We start from the raw sequence: 7,073 nt of genomic DNA, 5'->3' as shown, positions 1-7,073 counted from the left end.
TACCGAGCGATATTGATATAATTGTAGAGTGTCAAACATCTGTGTCGTTCTCTTTCTCCTCTTCGTTTTGTCTTAACTCTCGTCACCACCCTCCCTCATCCACAACAATCAGCCACGATTCACCGTAGCATTGTTGTTCGTCAACATCGAAAATATAATTGAGACGTTAAAATTATTTTTTTATCCATTAAAAATTGTTTTTTTATCCATCATTTCATACTTCTATCATTAAAATCGATACCATTAGAATAAATAAAGTTAGATATTTTACTCTCGTAATTATAAAAGATTCGAATATAAAATTTTTAAATCCGATAAAAAATGTAAAAAAACAAAACAAAGTCTAACAACAATTACAAAGTAGGGCTTTGTTTGTCTCTTCACCGCACCGCTTCTACAGTGAAATCCATCCCCTACTCTTGTCTGTCTCTCGTTTTCGTCCCTCCGTCGTTGGTTTCCCCGTTCGCCAAAGGATTTCTTGTCCAAACTGCCTTCCCTAGCCGAGCAGCTTCAATCCTCACATGGCTCTACCCTTATGCCATCGAGTTGATCCTGTGGGTTGCAGCTGCTTTCTCGCAAGTCATTCCTCCGAGTCATCTATAGCCTCCGATTCCCGCTGTTGTTTTGGTTTTCGCTCCGCTTCGATTCGGATTCGTCGCTAGAAGCGCTGGTTCTGACGCTTTAGAGCTTCCGCCATGGGGAAGAGTAAGCTGCTGCATCAAATATTATGTTATATGTTCGGCCTTTACCTCGTTAATTGTTGATTTGTGAAAAAGATCGAATCATGTGGTTGGTGCTTTGCCAAAGTCGCATTTTTTAATTGGAATTCGGCGGTTGATTTGCCTGAATCTCCACTATTAAAGATTAAAAATAAAAGAATTGTTTTGATAGATATCTTGATCATGCAGGTCACCGGCGCAAAGCAGGTGGTGATCAGTTTGATAGCAGCGATGCTGACAGCGTGAGCTCCGTCTCAACGGGCTTCTCGGAGCTAACGCTGGCTAACGACACTGAGTACGTGAACTCCCAGGAGTTCGAGCTAGAGAAGTACATCGATGCTCTCAATGAAAAGACGTACCTTTGTATCTCTTATTGTATATAGAACACAAGAAAACAAATCCCTGGACTCTGAGTGCCTTCATTTCTATATGCAGAGTTTTTACCTACTTTACTTTGAAAAAGTTGTTTGAAACTGCCACTCAGTACATCAATACTTCAAATTAGCCGATATGAACTTAATCTTTAAGGATTTCTCTAAAAGAATATTTCTAAGGGAATTTCTTCTTTTGATAAAGATTTTTGGTTTACATCAATCAATAGAAAAAAATAGAGAAGCAGACTGAAAGTAAGGGAACTTAAGGTGAAAGATTCAATGTTGAGGACGTACGTCCTGGCAAGTGTCATTCATGAGAAATGTGTCTTAATGGCTCAAGACATTGATATGTACTCTCTTATCCAGCTTTCCTTGCAAAGACCGAGGAAGATGACTTTTGTTCTCCTGCTTTATATCATATCAAATAACTATTTAGAAAATTTGTGAAGAACCTTCTGCTTCTTAAAAGAACCTGGATGCTTTTTTCTCCATTAAATCCTGATAATTTTTTTTCGAAAAAGAATAAGCATGAGTTCTGTTAATCAGATTGAATTTATCTTAATTTTTGCGATGCTAATTCCGGAAGAAAATAACTTCTGCATTTTGTGTATTTGCTTAGATCTCGAATGCTTATTCCGGAAGAAAAAGAATAAGCATCATTATATCAACTGGATATGTTGGCTATTCTGGAATTGATTTTACTCATTCGGCAATTTTTTTTCTTTTGGTGGAAGAGGTTAAATGATGATTGTTAAATTTAGTAAAAAAAATATCTCATTACCATTTCACCTATTTTTATGTTCCTGTTTTTTTTATCTGCTGATAAACAGTGTTACCTATATGCTGAGAATTTCAATAAACTGAATAAAAATATCCTATTTCATGCTTAAGGGGATCTACAAGAGAGATGGCTTTGTCCATGCTTGTGAATGCATTCGAAGGAAATGTGCTTCTTGCGTCTGTCGAAAACAAGTGAGTTAATTCAACAGGCTTTCTTGCTATCTTGGTTGGGCTGTAAAGTATGTGACCATATATTTTATTTATCAGGTTCTTAATTACCTGAAATTTAGAAGTTTTTTTAGTAGAAAAGGCAGTTGGAAAAAAAAAATGCTAATATATGCTCTTACTACTGCTACTTGTGTTTCACTTGTTCAAGGTTGTCTGATCAACTGACAGATGTTCGTAGCACCAAAATATGTTTATTGATTCTGCAGTTGTTCTTTATACATTTGTACTATTGGCTAGGCGGTTCTTTTTATTATTTGCATAAAGAAATTATTCCCATCGTAACATATTAAGATTTTTCAATGGTCTGTGACCTCTTTGTGTCTCCATATTATTTACCATTTTATTCACTTGATTCTGCAAAAGAAATTCTTTACTCATGAACTTTTGGAAGTGAATTTATAATGTACTTGTGGTGCTTTGACCTTCAAACACTGTTTATTTTGTACTACTATAATAAAATTGACTTCAACTTTACATAGTCCTAATTTGATTAATTGAAGTAATCATATATATGATGTTACATCTGAGTTGTCTAACTCATCTAACATATCTGGCTTGCTTATGGTTGTTGCAGATTTATTACATTACTAAGTCAGTACATCAATTCAATCAAGAGGGGTTCTACAAAAGAGGCTTGTTTAGCTTCTCGTGCTATTGGTACTATTTAGTCCTTCATGAACCATGTATTTGACGATTATCTAGCTGATGTTGCAACTAATTTGCTTCTTTTTTGTTTCAAGGACTGGCTTGCCATTACCATTGGTGCTGGAAGTAGTGCCCACGAGATAATGGAAGAATCGGTGTCCCGACTCTCTCAGGCCCTTATCTCTGGGTCTGATTCACTCAAGAAATCATCTGTATGGTTTAGTTTTCTATATTCTGTGTTATATAACTGTCTCTCTCTGTTTCTTTGCTAATTCGCAGACTCAATTTGCTGAATTTGTCATATGCTTATTCTAGGTACTGGATTGCCTTGCTCTTGTAACTTTTATAGGTGCAAATGACTTGTTTGAAACTGAACTTTCGCTGAAAACAATGTGGCAAGTGATATATCCAAAATCAGGTCCTAATGTATGTGAGCCTGTTCCTGATTTGAAATGTTATTTGAGTTTAGTTCATTTTGATAATTAAATCCATGTTTTAAGATTCATGAAATTTCTTGCTTATACATTCAGGTTGGGCCAGTGAAAAAACTTCCCCCTACTGTACTAGCAGCAGCAATATCTGCGTGGTCATTTCTTTTCACAACTGTTAGTAGTTGGAAAATTAATCCTGACAATTGGAAGGAGTATGTGAAGTGGAAATGAATTCTAGTTTGTTGTTCATGTTTTTAATGGTTGGATTCTAAAACAAATTTTCTCAATCTGTCCAGGGAAATTTCTTTCCTTTCAACTCTATTAGAAGATAATGACCGTTCTGTTCGTATTGCTGCTGGAGAAGCAATATCCATTTTCTTTGAGTTAGGGATATTGGACCAGAATGAGCAAGTTGATACTGACAGTATCAACCATGAAGATTTGAAACATGGAGTGCTTGCATATATGCAATCAATGAAGGCAAAGATACTGTTTAAAGCAAATGAACTCTCTGTTGAAGCAGGAGGTAAAGGAACTGACAAGAAAAATCTTAATGATCAACGAGACTTGTTTCAGAAAATCTTAGATTATGTCCAGGTGAGTTTTTTTTTTGTGTTGAGGCTACGTAGCTTGTGATATATGTAATATCAACCATTATTATGTTTTTTGAAACTGGTTTTTTCATTGTAGACTGGTGAATGTCCAGAAATTTCATTGAAGATATCAAACAAGCATGGTTTCCTCAGGGCCTCAACATGGACCGAAATAATACAAGTACTTGATTTTCTTCCTATTGTGATTTTTGTAAACAAGAAGTGCAGTTCTTTAATGTGATTGTTTATGTTGAGCAGCTGAACTTTTTGAAGCGTTTTCTTGGGAGAGGCTTTCTGAAGCATTCCCAGGTCGGTGATAAACTAAGCTGTTTAATCTCATCACCTTCAAAATAAGACAATTAACTGTTTTACTTGTTACGTATCCGTCCTCGATTTTGTCTTCAAATGAGTGACTTCTGTTACTGGTAATGCAGGATAATGAACGACTACATGATATTTTTGATTTTGCACGAGATAATTCAGAAAGTCTATCAAGTAAGGAAAAGGTGAACTTTTGATATTCGTAGGCACTTGAGATTATCTTCTAGCGACTTTATTTCTTATTATGTCGTTTAACCTACGTAAGTTCTTCCTATTTTTTTTTTCTCTGTGAACAATGTTGCTAAAATGTTTGAAGTTCTGTTCTATGTTAATCCTCTGAACCTTCTATATTATTTGTATTTGGTATGGTTTTGAAATTATTGCATCATGTAGTTACAATGATGAGAAACATCGATGTTGCAGCATGATCTTTACTTGCATGCTGAAAAATGTGTGGTCATGGTTCTTGGGTTATTAGAACTACGAATTGGGGCAAGGATTTTTGATGATGATATGTTTCTTAGCTTTGTTGTCTCACTTAAAAAGCATGTAAAGCACTACCTAATCAATATGACATGCTACTATATGAAGGGGATGCCACTCAACCTTTTGTATGATTATGATGAAGTTGCAAATTAACTGTTCTTTCTTGTCTAATGGCTATTTTGGTGGTAAAACTTGGACTGATTTTGATCGCACCCATCAACTTTGTAATGCACGTACGTATATAGCTTGACATTCTTTGCTCTTTTTCCCATTCCGGACGGAAATGTCGTTGACATAAACAATGGCATATTGACAGCTTCATGCTGTTTGCAAATTAGTTAATATATGCATGAATGCGAATGTTGCATAACTTGTCAGTTTTTTGTTTATGCAGAAGATCTCTAGGACAGAAGGTGACAAAGGACGGACTCAAAAGATGAATAAGGATCGTAAGTTGGCTCAGGTATATGATTTGCTATGAAAAACGAACTTGTGCCTTTTCTCATCAAACCGTGCCGAGAGTGGATCTATCTATATTTTCCCCCTTCTTTCTAGAGATTCTCGGTTGCACATAGGTGTTTGCTATTAAAATCCTATCGGACATTCTATACTGGAGATGGCTTTTGATGTATTATGTAATTGTATTTGCTTTTTTGATGTCAGTCATCAAGGACCCTTCAAAACTTAGGTTTCATTCATTTGCTCTTTGATCATTGGTTTAACCATGTGGTATGCTTACAGGAACGAAAACGAGGCCACTTCATCCCTCGAGAGGAGTAAGACCACACACAATTTTCAATCGTTACAAGTAGTAGTGGATTCAATTTGAAGGAACTGCCTTTGTTTGACAGATATTATCTTGTAATCTTAGACAATTGATATTAAAATGAGACGAATGTAACTTGTTTTTATCGACGCCATGCGATCTACTAGTATATTTATTTTCGCACAAGTTGTCTCTTGATCGAATAATTAAGCAACGCTGAAATGAGCTTTCAGTTGACTTTTTAAGTATTATGAGCTTTCATTTGACATTTTGATGCAAGCATCGATGCTGCTCATCGTGACTTGTGCTGAAAAGCTTGCTTTCATCCTCTTGCTTAACCATTATCTGTTATTTTCTTTTGATACAAAGGTTTACTGGCCTCCAGTGAAATGAGTCCATGCATCATCGGTTGACTGCCCTTTGTTCAAGCAAAAGAGAAAGAGAAAAAAAAAAAGAAACCTCAGCAACTTTCTTGGGTCTTTTAAATATGAATTAATGTTTGATTATTTTTTTAAACTATATTTGATTTAAATATTATATTACAAATTAATATTTACGATATATTAATAAAAACTTTTTAAATTCTCAAATAATTTATGATATTATCTAAAATCATAAAATTATCAACATGATTTATGCCTTGTATAAATTAAAACTGGCATAGCAGCATTCAACAAACAAATTCTCGCAACACCCACTTTCTAGTTCTTCAGGATTGTAGCTTGTGTCTAGTTCATTTCCAACAGTAGATTTTCTCACATGTTGTTATATTTCTTTCTTATTTGTTATACATACTTCCATAGTTTTATTTATTTATTATTTATTTTCAAGGGTTATTTTATATTTATTTATATGATTATATATATATATATATATATATATATATATATATATATATATATATATATATATATATATATATGATCATATACTTTTTTAAGATTACATATATACATGCATTTATTTATTTTATTAATTTACTTATTAATTTAAATAAAAATATATATTCACCATTAAATAAATATTAAAAAAAATTAGAAAGATAAATTTATCACATAATAATATTTAATGGACTATTGAAATATAATTTTACTAAACAACATTTAAAATATAATATAGCAAACATCCAAATCATTCAAGAACTACACATTAACTAAGTAGTCTCTTTCTCCAAATACATATTAAAAATATAAATATATTTTGATCCACTTTCGAATAATAATAATAATAATAATAAATATTTATCTAATGTTATCGAGTAAAACATGTCTGAGCCCCTACTCTTATCAGATATTCAAAACATTCTCGAACAGAAAATACTCGATCCATATTTGTTTGCAAAAAAAAAAAGTCTAATCAACTCTTGAACAACAATAATTATTATCCAACTTAGTTTTTGTTAGGTATGTTTAACAATTATCTAACTCAGTTTATTTGATATGTTTACCGACCCATTTTGTTTGGGCAAACAAATAAAATTACTCACTCTTGTTGACTATCTTGCCTAATAAATATTTTCGATCCATTCTCATTAGGAAAAATATCCTATAATTGCCGGGCAAAAATAACTAACCTACTTAGTCAAATTAATTGAACCACCCTAGCGAGTGAAGAGGCTAACTACAACTTATGCTCCCTAATCGATCAAAGCACTCTCCATACACAACACGTTTTTCTGTCCAAGACTTAAAACCATCTTTATGTACCCAATGCATCTACTTTTGGATATA

The 7,073-nt window shown here is 33.5% G+C and overlaps 1 pseudogene; it reads left to right on the top strand.

Annotated features, from left to right (window-relative positions):
- Positions 1–405: 405 nt before the first annotated feature.
- On the top strand, positions 406–5,517 carry LOC135613596 (uncharacterized; annotated as a pseudogene).
- Positions 5,518–7,073: the final 1,556 nt, after the last annotated feature.

Source organism: Musa acuminata, chromosome BXJ2-6, assembly GCF_036884655.1.
Source record: "Musa acuminata AAA Group cultivar baxijiao chromosome BXJ2-6, Cavendish_Baxijiao_AAA, whole genome shotgun sequence".
Classification (NCBI taxonomy): Eukaryota; Viridiplantae; Streptophyta; class Magnoliopsida; order Zingiberales; family Musaceae; genus Musa; species Musa acuminata.
This window is presented reverse-complemented; position numbering and strand designations above follow the sequence as displayed.